General features: G+C 33.5%; 1 long non-coding RNA gene across 1 annotated transcript; it reads left to right on the top strand.

Annotated features, from left to right (window-relative positions):
• The first annotated feature begins 765 nt into the window (after positions 1-765).
• Positions 766-19324, top strand: LOC149779114 (uncharacterized). The gene is made up of 2 exons (XR_016415576.1): positions 766-1250; positions 16328-19324. It is a non-coding gene; the product is annotated as an uncharacterized LOC149779114 (long non-coding RNA).
• Positions 19325-19532: the final 208 nt, after the last annotated feature.

The raw sequence follows: 19532 nt of genomic DNA, 5'->3' as shown, positions 1-19532 counted from the left end.
GAAAATAATGATCTAAAGGATCAAGGTCTAAAGTACGATGGTTTAGATAACCATATTTATGTTACTATATTTCTTCTATATTCATCTCTGAAAGGCGATTGTTGTTTGAGTACCTTGATTCTAAACTAGACATACAAAAAGTAATACAACATTGCTGATTTTATTGTCTGCACAAATATATCCGCACAACATTGGTACTCAGTCGAAAACAATACCGTATATGTACCATTAATCTGAGCCTGTTATGAAAAAAATGATATACAGGTTATGCGTCTAAAATATGACGGACACGTGGTTTGGATTACCATATTTATATTACTATATTTCTTGTATATTCTTCTCTAAAAGGCGAAACTAGACACTGTTGTAACAGTCAGTCGAAATTATACAATATTTTAACTTTAGGAACCTAGTCAAGCAAGTCGCCATTGTGCTGTTAACGTGCTTCCTTTAACAATACATACTTTGGAAGGCGGTTGACTGGCTGGTTTAAAAATAACACCTGTGTAAGGTATAATCAATGTGGTATTTACTAGGCTGTGTGCCAATTCATGCTAGGAAAATATTACCCCCATTTAGGAGAAGTTTTCTATGGGGGGAACGATCGGCTTGGCGAAACGTGTCCAGAATCAACTTATTACTGTTGCGTGGTGCAAAGCAGCACTTTAAAGGCTTTCGGGGCTGGAGCCATCTCAAAGGGTGAGGTGGCCCAAGACCCGTATTTTACTATAGTGCAATATTTCTAAAATTGCATTAAGAGACAATGAAGGTACTGTTCTTTTATATGCCTACACTTATAATGTTTATTCATTTCATTGTGAAATTTACTTAGTGAATTCGAATCTTCAGTAACATTATTAGACAAATTTAAGGCTTTTCCACTAATACTTGCTCCATAAAACTTCTAGAGGCGCTGCAGGAAAAAATCAATATATGTGACCCAGCGGTCTGAGCCATACGTTATCATATTAAACTAGTCATGGGGCACTAAACAGGGGATATGGAATGATCTTTGCATACCGTTGCTGACAGATTATGTTTCAATTTATAATACACAATGTGCGTATTGTCATACCAACCTTTAGACTGGGCGCTGCTGAAGAGTGATTGACGTTAAAACAGGCGTGTCATTTCTGATGATAAGTATAAAAACAGACTAGTGTGTTTTGACCATTCAGGAAACATGGGACGAGATAATGATGCTTACTCGGATATGTCACATATTCCGTGGAATTGGGAAAACCTCTCAGGTAACACTCTACGGTTTCTAGGCACTTTTTTTAGTGAAATGAATGTAAGTGATCTAGAAAACCATCTCAAAACTTTAGAAAAAGACAAATTCAGATATTTCTCTAGCCAATTCTTGAAATATCTATATAAAATGTTTTGTAGTATGGACATGAGAGATAAAATGGAAACACTGGATAACCTAAAACAATATGGATATTTTATGAAATGTTTTTCTTGCTGCGAAGAAAAGATTAGAGTGACTGTCCAAAAGAAAACAAAAAAATTACCCTACAACTCTGATATTTCAGATCTTGAAGAATATTCACTTTTAAAAATAGACCTTAATTCAGAATCAAAAATTCAATTTAATCATAAAAAAATTATAACATTAGTAAATCAATTTGCAAAAATATCAGATATAATTTTGGGCTATAATGAAGAATGTGCCAAGTCATTCAAATTTTATATTACACATGCAAAAGATAAATACTTTATATGTGATATATTGATATATTTTGAATTTAGGTTCAGTGATATAAACATTGCAGCACCGAAATCTATTACCGTGGCACATATAGAAAATAGCAAAATATGTAAATCTTTGCAGAATGTGTTTACATTAACCTCTTTTCCGCAATATGTTGAATTTATTTGCTTCTTCGGTGCACTTGGCCCTATAAAAGAAAAGGAAGAGACATTTATATATTTACAATGTGGAGACTTTGTTTACAAAATGAATCTAAGTAATTTCTACTTCAGTTTTGGGGGCATTTTAACGGACAACTGGCCTTGGCATGAAAACAACAATCCCCGAAATCCTTCTGATTCTGAAGTCCTCCATTACAAGACATTCAACAACAAAAATGGTCGAATTAAAGGTTTAATCGACTTCCAAAGTGGCAATAACAGCCAAAAATATTTTGACGTTGCTACAGATATACTCCTTGGAAATCATGAAACCATATCGTCTAAAATAGATATTCCTGTAGTGACTTGTGTAAATGCAATCTTTCTTGCAGAACCAATTCGCAATCCAGTAACAATTTTAGTTAATTTGATCGGCCTAGAAAACCACAAAAATAATAGCCTAACAGCAGTAGAGTTCTTGCAAAACCATAACATGGCATATTCAGGTTCATGGCCCAAAAAAATGACGGGGTCCCTGTATATTCCTCCCTCTGAAACTATTCAGAGGCAAACAGATTGTCTGAAACAATATCTTTCTTATCATAAACCTTACTAACATCATTTAAAACATGAATTTTCATTCCTTTAATTTGGAAAAATACAAAACTGCCGTGTTTTTCAATGAAAAAAAATATATTTTTAAATACAATCAATGTTCTTCAAACAGTAATATGTTGTTAACATAAAAATATATGCATATTCTGCAAAAATTTAAATTTTCAAGCCTTTTCAAAAAGGCCTTAATTTACATAAAAATTAAAAGTGAACTTTGTTTTGTAAAAACACAAAATTACCGTGTTTTTCAATGAAAAGGAAGTCTTTTCTTAATACAAAACAATGTTTTTCAAACATAATATGTTGCCAAATTAAAAATATGCATATTTTGCATAAATTTTAATTTTCAAGCCTTTTCAAGAAAGGTCTTAATTTACATAAAAGTTAAAAATGAACTTTTATTTGTAAAAACACAAAATTATTGTGTTTTTCAATGAAAAAGAAATGAATTGTTAAATACAAAACAACAATAATATGTTGTTAAAATTTACAAATATGCATATGTTGCATAAAATTTAATCTTCAGGCCTTTTCGAAAAGGCCTTAATTTACAATAAAATTAAAAATTAACTTTTATTTGTAAAAACACAAAATTATTGTGTTTTTCAATGAAAAAGAAATGAATTGTTAAATACAAAATAACAATAATATGTTGTTAAAATTTACAAATATGCATATGTTGCATAAAATTTAATCTTCAGGCCTTTTCGAAAAGGCCTTAATTTACAATAAAATTAAAAATTAACTTTTATTTGTAAAAACACAAAATAATCGTGTTTGTTAATTCACAATCTTTCTCAACAATAATGTGTTGTTAAAATAAACAAAATATGTTTTCAATAAAAATGAATGCTTTTAAATACAAAAAATGTTGGACCGTTCCGGTGGCCTAATAATTTAGAGCGTCCGCCTCGGATGTGGGAGGTCGTGGTTGTAACCCCGGCCGAGTCATACCAAAGACTTACAAAAATGGTACTAACATCTGCCTCGCTTGGCGCTCAGCATTAAGGGGTTAGTGTTAGGACTGGTCGGCCTGGTGTCAGGATAATGTGACTGGGTGGGACATTTATGTATTTTAAATAAACCAATTGTTGAGTGTTTTTTAAACAACGTGTTTTAGATACAAAATATGCATTTTTAAATACAAAAAAAGTGTGTTAAAAAATAAAAAGTCACGTTTCAAAATGCAGATAAACTTTAAGTTTCAAACACAAAAGCGACAAAAACAAGTTGCTTTTGTGTTTGAAACTTAAAGTTTATTTGCAATTTAAAAACCAAAGAATTGTTTTTTTAGATTTATTTGCTTATAAAAGTATAGGCATATATATTTTAAATGCAATACACAAAAACTGTGTTTTACAGATTTTCTTTCCAATTGTTTTAAAATATTGGTCATAATACATAAAATTACAACATGAAGGAGTTTACAAATTACTAAAATCACATATGCAAAAATATTTTTCCTGGAATATGTGGCTATCTTCCCATGTTTTCTACCTCTATCTCTCGGTCTATCCACATGTGGGGAGCAAGTGTAGTGGGTTCGGTTCCCGCCCAGGCCAACCCATGTCGAATGCTTAGATATATACTTTAGAAAGGAATTTAGCATTTCAGCTAAAACTGCGATTTGGAGTAGAAAGCTCTAGAATACTATTCGAAACGCACAGAAAATAATAAGAATGTTTGACACTTTTGCTGGAGAGTATTGTGTGATGTCATGACTTAAGTTTCGTAAGACCGGATAGGCAAACAGAAAATCAAGGAGATATCATCCAAAGAGTTCACATTAAGTTATCCTATCGGATATCATTATCCCCGGAAAAGAATCTGTGTCATGTTATATCTGTGCAAAAATTAAAAATCCGGATTGTCTCCAAAGCTTTATATCTGGTTAACAACAGACAAAGAAATGATTCCAAACCTTTATCAAACGACATCTAAAACAGCCGAGGAAGAGTATATGATTGGATTGTCTATCGAAACTTCTAACTGATTGAAATTGATATCTTTGATTTTATTGATTGACATCTTTATTTCTTCCACATTGCATATAATACAGTAAGTCATACAAATACATCAAGGATTAACAACGGAACTCTTAACGGCCACATAAGAAACGAAACTATACAATATTAAACATGGATTACAACTGTTGACAAGATCACGTGAATACTGCGCATCCAGTGGAGAAGTAAGAGAGAACATTTCTGGTGTTTAGTCCAATATGAATAGAGGATTCCTTATTCTACACCCCGAGGATTTAAAATGAGCTAGAATATAGGAGTATTGAAGCTAACATCATAAACAACCAATAAACAACGACATTATTACACGAGGCATAACAGTTAATATAAACAGCAGCATCCGCAGATGAAAACAACTTGGATACGATATTGGTACCAACTCAACATAATTGAAGAGAAGCTGGAAACTGCCTGAGTACTTCCCATACTATGGACGTGATCAAACTGTCATCAGCCAATAGGTTCTGAAATCTATTGAGCCATGCGTCTTCAGTTAGTCTGCATTTAGAAACATTTTCAAATGAAGTATTAACTTTTATTGGACTTGAGAATAGTACAAGTACAAATACTATCAGAAAATCAACTCTGAAAGTAACCAAATGTTTTGTCTGACAGGATAATCTCCAGTACTTGTAATACCATCTGAGCAAACTTTAAATCGCAGGAATGCATCAATGTGAAGTCGAAGTTTTAGGCCATATCTTTAACTGTTTGCTGAACTTCTTTCTCTGAACGTTTCTCAAAACTGCTGTCTTAGAATTCAAAAGATAAGAAAAATACACTAAAATTGGTTTTGAGAATTAATTCACATTTAACTTGTTTATCTAAACGATGTACCAACTTCCAAAATCAAAATACAGTTTAATTAACGAATGGAGATTTTGAACAGCTTTACTCAAAACGTTTTCATGAGGATAGACCGATAGATAGAGAGGCTCTTACGTGAGGAGGCCTCCGCGTGGCATGAGCTGGGCAACGGCATCTAAATCTCGTTTTACGAAGAAATACACCCCTTGAAAAAAAATCCGCATACTCATTTCTGTTGCTATTTTTTAAACGACATACTTATTGAGAAACTTTTGTTAATATTGGATGAATATATCGAAGTTCAAAATAATTACATATGTTATACAGTGAAATCTCTGTATCTGCTTTCTTTGGTTTGACAGACATTGGCTCGAATTGTTTGGCGGTTCACTAGAATCTTTCTTATGAGATATAGGGATAAATTAGTTCGGGATTTGATGCTGGCTAACATCCTCACTGGTAGTAATATTTCTTGAAACCAGAGAACATTAGGAAGTATAAAATTAAAAACACTGTGTCAATAAATGAAAGTTTCTAATAAGTACCGAATACATGAGCGTGACTATGATTTAAAAATTGTGGTTTACGTGATTATTATCCTCGCTTTAATTTGCCATATTATGTTAAAGACAACCCTGATTACAATACAAATGCTACAGATTAACAGCTGTTTAAATAGCTCATGTGTGAAACCCCACTTCACACGGAAGACGGTTGCACTCTATCTACAGTCTGAATTTAGCTGTAATTGAAAACGATGGTTTTATTGGGATTCGACAGGGTTTAAGACATTAAAAGCTACCTTACACAAGACGGTTGGATGAATAGAGATAAGGAAGTTAGATTATTTCCTTTTGTAAATAAGGGAGGGAAAGTGAAGTAAAATAAGTAAAATTTAGCCACAATTTATTGTCTAGTGCTACATTTTGTAAAATAATTAATCCTAGCATGTTATCTGCTCATTGCGTTATTAGATTCTTTATGAATAATTTGAATATTTTGATATATGACGTTCTAAGTGGCGTTATCAAACCTTATATAATGATTTATTTAGAACGGGTAGCTATTACATACCTATTGAATCTTATATGCTAGGCCTGGCGTTCGATACAGATGTTCAATCTGTGTTTATCTCTGGCACCTGTAAAATGCCTGTCGTCCACTCAGCATACGCTACCACTTCAAATATTCACTAACAGCCTAATTCAAATATCTTAAATAATTTATTGCTATAAATTTAAAATAAGTGTGTGTAATATCCCGACTTGTTAATAGAAAGAAAAAAAAATCAAGAAAATTTGTCTGTGTTGTCTGCCATCATCACTGGTGGAAATGGTTTATTTCGCTACTGGGACCAAAAGGGGATGTATCATAGGTAGGGACTAGAAGCTTTATCGGAATTTCACAGTACGTATCGCCGAGAAATTAGAGTTAGCTGAGGCTCACAATAATATTTTTGACATAATCTTGACACTTAGTTCTCAGATGAAGATGGTATGCGAACTGGTACAAAATAATGACAAAGTATGTTGTGTGTTTGTATTTTAAGGACTTAAGGGCATTTTGCAGCACATGGTAGGCTATAAATGGCGGACAGTTTATCTGGTGAAGAAACAACCCGGGGGAGTCTCAGGAACAATCCCCGACCGTTGAAAAGCTGCAGGCAGCTTTCTCACAAACCAAATATAACGGGCGGCTAGAAAGATTCCCTTTTTAAGAGAAAACTAAAATAATAAACATTTTACCGAATCAGACACTTATTTATGTGCCTATTACATTTCAGACTTTCCGGAATGTGTATGGAGCAAATATAAGTGGAAGATTTTACAACTTGGCTATTAATGTTAAGAAGATTGGAATTCAGTGAGTGAATCTGACGATGAAATTGATAAGCACTTACAATATTAATGTAGGCGTATCATAAAAAAAGAATATTTCCATATCTCTAACTGAACGTTTAAACGATTTACGGCAGTGATAAAATACGGGTCTGAGTCACCCCACAACATGCGGTGTATCAGACCCAGATATCCATTACAGTGCTGCCTGCACCAGGTAACATCACATAGGATGAACCAGCACACGTTTTGCGCAGCCGATTGTTCCCCAACAAGAAACTGGTCCACAAGCAGGGCTTTTGATTCTTTTCAACATAAATCGGTAATCAGGCTATATAATAAAATGACCATATTGGTTATACACTACTCTACCGCGAACCAAATGTTTAGACTGTCAAAGACAAGCCTGTTAACTACAAATCGCGACTTGCTTGAATAGTTTCACACAGTTTTAACACTTTAGGCTGTCTGCTACAAATGTGCATAGCATACATTCACTGAAGAGCCACACTATAGCCTGGTACCCTGTCAATCCATTGGTGCTTTACACACAACGCCAAATACTCACCGCATAATGGTCGATATCAGAGAAAAAAATTCAAGATGGTAGAGGTCATTAAAAAATGATTAAGTAATAAGTAATAATGTTGTTATTTTGGATTTAACGCCATTCCCAGGTTCGGGATAGATGGCTCCCACTATAACGAATGGAAAAAGAACCCCTGAAACACCAGGTAATAATTACCGATCCACTGGAAACTACTGGCAAGCTTTCACACATACCCACTTTGGCTAAGCCAGATACACGAACCCACGAAGACAGAGGTCAGATGGTAGTGATCGGTAAAGGCGAAGGCTTCAGACCACTCGGCCCCGCTTGACGCTCCCCCCCCCCCCCGTTGGCAATAAAGAAATAACATTAAATCGGATATGCATAGCTGTGTCGCAACACGACAGTTCCTTGTATTAGTCACAACTAAGTAATGAGTGTTTGTTTAAAGAATCAATATACAGTACTGTCTTTTGACTTGGAGTTTAGGATATGTAGAGAGGTTGTGCAATTGTATGTTTGTCTTTTAATTGTGTTAGAGATGGTTTATTAAATAAAACTTATATCCTTTGTATTTTACGTTTATTTTACATTATGTTACAACATTTTCGAATATACTAACTTTTTTGTCATGAAGCATACTTATAATGTAAATGCGTTAACGAAATATGAAACGGGGTCGGAGTGGGTGGTATGAGGTTGGCAATGCAAAGGATATATATTTAAGTAATGCAATATTTGGAATTCAACAGTTTTACCATTTCAATCTATCTTATTTAGAAGAAGAAAAAATATATGGCTGCCTACGACTTTATAGCCACGATTGGAAATCTGAAATGGCAAGTACATGTATTAATATCAGTACTAAGTGAAATACCTGCTTACATACTAGTTAGAGATCTATATTTTGATTCATTGATTAGTTTTACCATACACATTGTTATATGTGTATAGCTATCAAATGAATAATGTTAACATGAAGGAAAATTAAACGTACTCTGTTCTTAGTTACAAATTGGATTTACCTTGCCGCTGTTAAACTCTATGTTAATGGATCTCTTTCAGAAAAATAACTCATCGTGGAACTTAATAATATGTGCAGTGCTGACATTTTGACCTCATGTATGAAATGTATACATACTATATTTGACGTGCCTACAGCCAGGATGTTTATGTAATCGAGTGAAGAAGTTTCAGAGGACTATCGTCACAATTTAAAATAACCGATATTTTATATGGTTGTTGATACGATATAATCACAGAGGCTTTATTTTCTCTTCTTATAAATTTCCTAACTTATCGATCTAAATGGGACATTGTTATGCCCATCTCGTATGCGTACACATTTTTATTTCCGTTTATTTCACAGCTGAATTTTAGATTCTGTCAGCTTCACGTAGTTGTGGTTGAATAACCAAATTTCTTAGTCTTGATGAACATCATTTTAGATATTTAAATGTAAATTTATTACACATTTTATACCAAAAGTCTCTGAAACGTACGAGTACGACAACTTAGGAACTTTATGTAAATTGTATTGGTCATTAATGCTAGCGTTTAAATGGTACATATTTAACTCCAGGTTTGAAATATACTCACGTCAAATGTATTTTAGACGGACAGGAAAGGAAATTACCAATTGAAAAAATCATGTAAAGGAATGTGGGTTAAATTATAGAGGGAAAATATGAAACGAAGAAGAAAATACATCAATAGATACATTCTTTATTTAGAAACACGGAGTTACAAAACTGAAGTGTTCTATACACTAAAAAGATAAATATAATATACAAGTGTGAACAAAGCTTCTTGAAACTAGCTACGTATTATAATCATTCGTCCATGTAGTGCTACTGTTTGCGTCTAAGCTGAAGACATAAATGGAGAAAACGGGCTCGAAAAGATTTTTGAATTGTTTAGACTGATAACCTTCTTCGTAACAAAGAAGTATTTTTCGAAAGCAGTGTAATCTACATATTTTCCACATATAGGAAGTGTGATAAATGTTTATGCTGCTATGTCAAAAATTGCACGGGGTAATTAATGTGTTTGATGAGGACTTTCAATGCTCATGCATGAGAAAAGTTTGTGATATTGTCCATCTACATTACCAGCCATTGTGTCAATTGCAAACTCTCAATGACCCAGACTTTCTGAAAACGCTCAGTTTTCTTAACAGTGGTCCTATTCACGCGACATTTAGTAGGACGCAGTAATTCACGATATATAGGCATACACCATATTTTTTATTTACATGTCTCTGATAATATAATGTAGTATATAATCATCTAACACATATGAGTGTGTACAGTAATACTTTTGTACATTTTATTTCTGTCATCCTTTTGTGTTGTTTGCAAATCTAACTACCGTGTCATACCTAGATGCATTACATAACATCAACGAAACAGAGTGTAATTTTTATGCGCTAAGAAAAATACTAGAACTTTCCTACATAGATCCCTTTTTCTATAAATGTTAAAACATCAATAGCATGAGCATACTTCATTCACATACTTTAATTTGGGCAGTTCTCTTTGAATGTTCACCTCAAAATATTCAGAGCATAGGTACTGGTGATGAGTTTCAACCAACTTGTTTATTATACTGTTTCAGAAAGACTCATTAAATCCGATTTGAATAATACAACAGTATACAGGCTTAAACATTCTAACCATCACTGTAAATGAATACTGTAATGCTCATCTATATTCTGTTGAAGAAATTTAGTCTCTAGCAAATAGTTTTGTTAGGAACAATAACACGTTGGTTTTGCCTTTCATTATGGTTATAACGGTATGTGGATGAATTTAGACTGAACTCACTGGAGTGTTAAGTTTGCCAGAATATAAGCAAGAAACATCATCCTGTTTGTTTTCATTTATGTTGTAACGGATGTTGCTGGGTTTCAAAAACTATATATTCGTCCGCAATTTTGACTCTAAACATACAGCTGTCAAACTAGAATTATTGTTGATTACGGAAATCAGTTTTCAAGTTTATAAAACGTCGAGATAAAGGGACCTATAAACATTTCATCGTATTTTAAGTCTTTCATTTCCAATGCATGTGCTATCTTTGTGTGCAGACTTTTGGCAAGATAGCATACTCAATTTTGATGACTCATATATTTTTGCAAATATTATATTAGCAGAGTAAATAATAGAACTAGACATTTATATTTAGCGGCCGACCTTAAGTGTTACGTTGGTATTCGTTAACAGAGATTACGGGTTGACTCCCATTAAAACGTACTTTCGAAAAGTATGAATTATAATTAATTTTTTGTGCGATTTTTATATGCGACCAGTATACAAATACTACTCATTAATAGTGCATATACTTTTTGTTTGAAACTATTAAACAATCATTATCACTAAAAAGTATTAACTTAACGTCGCTGGGAATAAGTCTAAATTGTGTAGGAAAATTAGATCACCATTGGTTTCATGTATGTATGTATGTATGTATGTATGTATATATGTATGACTGACTGACTGACTGACTGACTGACTTTATTTCCTCTTTAAAAAGAGATTACATCAGATTAAACAAATTCAGAATAATACAAGATCATAAAATAGAACAGAAAAGTGACAAAGATACAGTAGTAATACAATTGTAATACTGTGTAAGCTACCGTATTGACAAAACGAAATATCTCAATACCTGCAATTATGCAAATCTGCAATCATTTGGCGGAGCATGGCACTGATCTTTTAACAGTTGCTTGATGATGATAATATTTCGAAAAGTTAATACGTCTATAGTGTTATGTGCTTAACATTAAGTCCGAGATAGCAACGAAAATGAAATGTAAAACTTATAACAGTGTAATTCTATATGTAGTTTCTTTTCTTCATATGACGCATGTATTTATGCATATATATACTTGTTTGCGCGTATGCGTGCGTGCATGCATTTATCTATGACTGACTGTCTAAATGACTTAGTAACCTCTACAACAAAGAGTATATCAGGTTGCTAAGATACATATTATACATATCATAGAATTATGAGACACATAGACGAGAACGCAAGCATGATATATACATCGTCAACTAATGCGTTTACAAAATGAGATATATAAATACAGAAAACCATATAGAAATCTCTTGGAAATAAACATAAACAAATACATAAACAAATACATAAACGCACACACAAACAGCTGTCAGACAACAAAATTTGCGGATTTGACAAGAAGACTTTGGCCTTTAATTGTTTATATTTAATGTTAATTTACTACTTACTTTTAATATCATGTTAGGGCATGTTAGTTGATAGTAGGGCACACATTTTATTGTAGAATGAAGCTATGCTGTTTGCGGTCACCAACATGAGCCTATCTGATACGTCATCGTCAATAGACGACATGCAGTCAACCCTGCTTCCAAGAAGTGTCTCCAACAATATATCGTCTTCTTGATTGAATAAGTTAACCCCGTCTCTCACTTCTAAAGAGTCAATCACTCTCTCAAAGAAAACATTTCGTTCCTCAAGCAGCATTTCGCAGCCTAAAATAAGATGTTTCGCTCTGTCGTCAGTCTCTTTTCCACAGAGTTTGCATACCATAACTTTACCAACAGGCATGATATATAGTTTCATTACTTCAGAGAGAGGCCATAACATGGATGGATATTTACGCCCAAGAAACCATATATTACTTGGTTTTAAGTCCAAATGAATGTTTCTGAAGTGAATTAAATCATCCCTTAGTTCCATATTTGCTCTCCAGGTAGTTTCTTCATGGTTTTGGATAATATCAGTAATATGTCGATTCCAGATGAGTTTTTCTTCAGTTTGTATACTTTCTGCATAGTCTAAAAGAACATTTCCCATACCATATTTCTTAGTTATTTTGTCAATATCAGGTATAAATCCCGTCTGTTTTAGCGGGTTGTTCAGATACTGACATAGGCGCATAATGAAAATCTTTTTCCAGATAAAAGTCCAATCGTCCTTACATAATCGGTTGAAAAGGAGCAATTTCATCCTATCTATGTATGCTTCCATTGACCAGAGTCCTAAGGTACTACTTGTTGCCTCCGTAGGCGAATATTTATCGAAAGCTTGCATACGTCGCGCTGCATATCTCTGGCATAACTCAAGTTCTTCTATATTTGAGTTTGTGATACCTGACCATAGTTCACATCCATATAGGACCGAGGGTAGAATAATTCTTTTCCAAATCTTCAGACTTGTTAGAGGGTTCATTCCTCCATCTCTGATACCAATAAAATATAAAGAGTTTAACAAGTGTTTGCCTTTATCACATGCTTCTTTTATCGCGTCGTTTGGTTTTAAGTTGTATTTTAGAGGTATGCCGGCATACTTCTTACTTTTGACTGCCGGAATTGGAGATTTGTCGAGCATAAAAGAAGGTATACCAGTCGTTCTTTTGTTAGTAAACAAGATGGTGCAACTTTTATCTGCATTATATCTTAATCTCCACCTTTTCGCATAGTCGGAAATTGTATCTAGCAGCTGTTGCATTGAATGACGCGAGTTAGACATTACAGTTGTGTCATCTGCTAATAAGACACAAGGCAGGTGGAGATCAACAAGATTTAGACCTCGCAAAGTGTGATCTAATTCCGTGATCAAATCATCTATCATTACAAGAAAGAACCAGGCAGACAAGATACGGCCCTGTCCTACACCCTGCATAATATCGAAGCGTTTGGACAGCTTGCCCGCATATAAAACAGAGCTTGTTACTCTCTCAAACGAATCTTTCATGATGCGCCAGGTCTTCCCTTTGATGCCAAGTCTGTACAACTTGTAGAATAACCCGTTATGCCAAACTGTGTTGAAGGCTTTAGCATTATCAAGAAATGTAGCATAGACAGGAGTATTTTTATCCAAATAGTAGCATATAGATTCTTTGATACAGAACGCTGCAGTGATACTACCGCAATTATTTCTAAAACCCTGTTGCAACGGATTTGGAAAAGAAATCTGTTTAGAAAATATAAGTAGTCTACTATATATAATTTGTTCTAGAACTTTCTGAAGCACTGGAATTATAGTTATATCGCGGTAATTATTCATATCTAATTTGTTCTTTCCCCCTCCTTTGAATATTGGTATAACCAAACCTTGTTTAAAGTGGCACGGGTACTTCTCGGCCTCGTACACTTTTGTGAATATAATTTCAAGTAATTGTACACTGCTTGGAGGGTCCGCAAACAGTAAATGCTCAGCAACAATACCGTCGTGGCCACATGCCTTATCTTTATTGAGAGAGCTAATTGCACTACTGATTTCGTCTCTAGTGGGGATTTTATCAACAAGTTCATCAAAGTGTGAATAGGTTTCTTTAGTTTGTTTTCTGACCTCTGCTAAGACCATCTGGTAATGATTTTCATCGTACAGATAAGTATTGTCAGGCAGTGATAAACTGGAGAAATGATTTGCCCATAACTCTCTAATTTTCTCTAGATGTTCCAAATATATTCTTAAATGACTCGGGTAAATCTAAAATTATCTCATTAAAAGGAACGTGTGTTTTCTTGCAACAAGGAAGAAAAAGGCACATAGTGGCTATGTGCCAAAAAACCCAATATGGATTTGGCAATTATCTATAAAATGAACAGACCTCATTTTAACAAGGCAACAGGTTATATCGGTCAATGTTTACGCAGTCAGTCTCAAACCAGCAATAACAAGGCAGTTGAAATCGGAACAAATCCATCGTTAGCATTAATTGTCTGTTATCTAACAGATTTATTGCAGAGAGCATATGGTGAATGGGGAGAAAAGTACATACATTATTCTGGAATGATAAAATGACTGGCAATTTAATCTATTTGGTATGAGGGGTGTGACTTATTGATATTGCTCATAGAAAAATAATGAATACATCTATGTTTTAATGTGCAACAATTATTCAGCGCTTAATACAAATTACAGATGACGACTCCTTGATCTTTATCTGTTTCTTTTCTTTCTCCAATATAAATGAACTTACGTTTGTCAAGGAAAAAAAAACGACGCTCATGCTGAATATCGCAAACTGGGAAAGAGAGAATTTCTACGTTTCTTAGGTAGATATACGAAAACAGTTCATTAGTCAATTGCACACATACTAACACCATAAAAGCGTTACTTGCGTATCTTTAAAAGAATATTTACTAGTAAAATAAAACTGTGCAGCATTTGTCCCTAGTTATCAATATTGTTCATTGGTGCATCGATGGAAATATACTTACAACCGAGAACAAATACATTCTAATGCAAGGACAAAATAATAAATAGTGGTCAGATCCTATTGCAGCTGAATTAGACCAGTTGTACCCTATCTTTGAATGTAGCGTTATCTATCGTTGAATCAAACATATCTTTATATTGATTTCTAAAGCAATGTCATATGTTCTTTCACATAAATGTATCTGGAGGAAATATAATCAGAATCTCATTTCTGATGATTGACAAGTGAGATATTATTCAGTTTATACAAAATTGTAACCATTTATTGCAACGTAATATTTGCGTTCTGTCTACAATTGATTAGAACAAACGTCATTTATGCTATATTTTATCCTGTGTATGAATTATTTCAGTTTCACCTAATACAACAATTTCTCCGCAACTAACAGGCGCATTTACTTGTATATTCTTTTTATAACCACATTTTATCGTTTTTGTGATTTTAATTTCATTTGAAACACCTTTACAGAATAACAAATTATATGTAATATTTAGAAAACAGTTTAAAGTGTAGGGAAATATGTATAATATTTCAGAGTAAGTCAGATAATATCAGGTATCAAGTTAATAAGAGGTCTTTATCTGACTCATTCTTCCAACATATACATTTATATGCAAACGATCAGACAATGAACGCTTTACTAATTTAATGACACATGGTCCTTAAAACGAAATGTTCATTAACTAAACTAACAATTCAACGTTGCGGCAAAGTTGCACTAAAGTTGTGCTAATGATGTTATTGTACGCTGTGACAGCATGAGTTGGTAAACTTACTGAATTGTTGCTAGAACGTTGCTGTTGAACGTCAAAATTTAACATGCCTACAATATCCGTGCCGTACAACATTAAAACGACTATATTGGAAATTGAAGAAGGAGAGATACTTTAGTTTCTGAAAGGCATATGGTCCACTGCCGTCAATAATGTCAAATTCCACAGCTAAACACTGCAATTATGTCGGTATGACCATCCATCTAGGAGGAATTGCGATATCAAAATTTAGAAAATTGATGCTATTGTTTCTACATTGGATATCAGATCGGTCTTAATGTCATATTCAACAAACTGAACATCTAACGTCAGTTTATCTTATCATCCATCAATGAAGAGTAGCGATAAGATGCGCGCGAAAGCGCAAATCACGAAAATATTGTACAAATATGCGCACTTGAAAAGCTGTGGTACATCATAACTTCTGCAAATTCGTTCAAAGTCCTGTATATAGAAATGTAGTCGTGCAGCAAAACGTTTCTTTTTAACTGTTAAGATAGGCTGAATAAAACAAATATAAAACTATTAAATGTTAAGGATGGTGTCAAAAGCAAGAAGGTATGTATGAATAGGAAAGAGGGTTCGTGGAAATCCCGCAAATTGTTTAAAACACAAAACGTGAGTGACAGTGTGCCGTATTTCTCCTTCAGATAAAATACTAGCAGCATCTCTAAGATTTTACAAGACAGCTGCCATGATGGTCATAGTGGATCTCAAATCAGTGCCATTTTCATTTAGGATCAGCGAAGGATCAGAAGTCATTTGGTGAAAGCGCACTGTCCGTATGATCAACCATATAGGAAGGGTGGTGATAGTTTCAAAATTGCAGCCTTGGCGACCATATTTATGTCAGATCTGTACGATTTTCCTTTAGGATCAGCTAGACATCATAATACGTGTTTTAGTAAAAACTACAGATTGACATGTCCATCCTATGCGAGAAAACACAATAGCCATATAGGTGTTTGAGCGGGAATATTTTTGTTTAGACCCATGAAAACCTTGAAGTTTTATGGAAATTTTTAAATCTGCTTAGGAGGACTATTACTACCATTAGAACAAACAAAGCTGGAAATGTGACTACCCTTAAACTACCGGACGATTCAACAGCAAAATTTAGCATAAGGAGGTAAACATTAAATTTCACGATTTTATAGTGAATGTCTCAAGTTTATGCAATAATATGACTATTTGAATATATGCATTGTCCTCAAATATGCTGGCTATATATACAAAGAGTATTGGATATCCCTCGACGGATGAAATTATTTTAGTGGATCGTGATGCAGCAGGATGGTTTGGATTTTCCGGGCTGAAGGTAGATGCGTTTTTATTTAAGAAGATAAGCTGATATAAGAAAACCAATTCAGCACAAAGTTTATTATTACTTTATTATCTGTTTATATTCTAGAATATATTGCAATTAAAAATCAGAATCTGTACTTTCGATAGCAAAGTTAATTTCGTTTTCGTCCTTTGCTCCTCTCCTGCACATTGTAACATAATTGTAATGTTTGAACAAAAGCTATGTAATAGGAAAGCATTGCTTGGACACGTAGAAGCAAAGTTAACTACTGTGGTGAAACTTCCTTCACTGCATATTTGATTCCGGTAAAGATGTTTATGTAGAGTTAGTTGTTAGCTTTCAGACTCGTTTGTACAGTCTAGCCAATAGACTGTGATTTGGATTTTCCTAATAATTCAAGTCATTTAAATTCCATGTGAAGCAATTGTCTAATTTACTAAATTGAATGCAGATTTTATCTGTATTGTTACGTGTTTAGACGCTTACAAAATGTAACAGAAAATAGTGAAGACAACAAGCTTTGTAAAATATAACAAATATTTTTTCCGTAGAAAAACAAGGTAATAACTGAGAAAGAGAACTTACGGTTCTGTGAATCAAATCCAAAATTAATCCAAGAATTAAAAAATAGAAGTCATATTATTATAAAGCCCAAACGAATCTGAGATAGAAGGCGATGACGTCTGTTGCAACATTCAAAAGGTTTTGTAAAACAACGTTTTTAATTTTATTACTTATTACCAGAGTGAGAATTATTTATTTCAGTTAAGGCCATACTGGGGGTACGTTCGGCATGATTTTACGTCTATTTTGTTCTGGAAGGGTGACCGTCTCACCCTCATACGGGAATCTGTTTTACGTCTTAATTAGTCGATGACTGTTTTCTGAATATAATTTCGTCATTCGCGTTCTAAACATTTGACGCTTAAATGGGTTTTCTTGTGACCAGCTTGAGTTGAGATTTTATTTTATGGAAAACAAGTGATTCTTTTTCCTTGAAATTTATAAGTGTTCGTAAATAATTCTTGGACAAAGACATTCATTGAAATTTATTCGGAATTCAAAACTGGATTAATTGTTTCAGTGATTCAATAAGGAACTGTTGAGAACAGCACATACTGGTTCTGAATCAAGGTCAGCAACTAGATACAGTGTTTCTATATTATAACAGTCAGGTCAAGCAGAACTGAACTGAATTTCTGAAAAAAATGACAAATCCACTAGACTAAGATACCTTATAATGGAGTGTAAAAAAAAATCACAAACAGATAATTAAATTTCATCTACCTAACAGTACAAAGTTGTATTCTCAAACTGAAAAATCAGATATCGGATTTTTGTATTTTACATTAATAACTTATAATTATTAAATTTTGTTACAACGGTTGATATTAAGCCAACATTTTAAAAAAAATCTTTGGGCTGAGAGCTCATCTTTTTAATAATTGTCCATGGTTATTTTTATCTTCCTGAAGAATAACAAATTTTACGCTCTTGATTTAATCGTATGTTTAATGTGCAAACCTTGATTCGAGGCCTTTTATTACAGAAAATAATTCTGTCCTCGCTATATTGTGTTCAAACAATTTTTCGTTGTGTCAATAAAATGTATTTAACACGTGTCACAAAAATGGCACAGAACTAAAAACAAAGTAGTATCATTTTATGTGTATATACAATATCTTGGCAGTTAGACATAATGTTATTTTCCTGGTCTTCGCACCGCCTTACACGAGGACTTGTGTCATAATTATCATTTCCGGTTCAGTAAGCACTAATGTCCGCAGTCAACTTTTAGAGTATATTATCCTATCATTTTTGGAGTGATGCATGCATGTTGATTTAAAACTGAAAAAGAAAGAAACTGGGGGAGAACGACAATCCGACTTTGATAGAGAAATATGAACATTCCTATATGACTATTCAAATGGGAATGAATCACATTCAAAATTTAAGAAATTAACAATTAGTCTTACTGCCTCTATCAACATTAATGGTGTAATTTAATAAGTTGCGTGCACAAGTTACCATCTAAATTAGCAATCGCTCTGAAAGCAATCAAAACCAAACTTTTGATGATCATTTAAAATACATTCTCATTTACAAAATATCATGCCTTTAATGAATATGGCCTGCAAGTTGTGACATGTTGTAAATACAAGTATGGAGATGCACGCGTTTCTTTTTCTTTTCTGTTGGATCCCATCAATAAAAGTTTTGTGAAATTTTCCTGAGACGTTTAAGGACATCAATGTCACATTACGCCTATGTCTTTGTCAATGTTATATAAAATGTTTATATTTGTTTTATGTATCACTATTAAACTTATTTGCAGTCCCAACCTAGATGCATTTATTATTCTTATTATTATTATTATTATTATTATTATTATTATTAATATAACGTTCCGATCATAAAATACAACATTTAACTGATCAGCATCGAAAAGGGATGCGTCATCCATATGCTTAACTGGAGGCAGTAATATTATTAACCGGTAGTAGTGATTGTAGTACCACAATGAACCTCTGAAAATTAACATGCAATAT

This window comes from Sinohyriopsis cumingii, chromosome 17, assembly GCF_028554795.1.
Source record: "Sinohyriopsis cumingii isolate HCF-2022 chromosome 17, ASM2855479v2, whole genome shotgun sequence".
NCBI lineage: Eukaryota > Metazoa > Mollusca > Bivalvia > Unionida > Unionidae > Sinohyriopsis > Sinohyriopsis cumingii.
The sequence above is the reverse complement of the archived record's forward strand: the minus strand, read 5'-3'. Positions and strand labels throughout refer to the sequence as shown.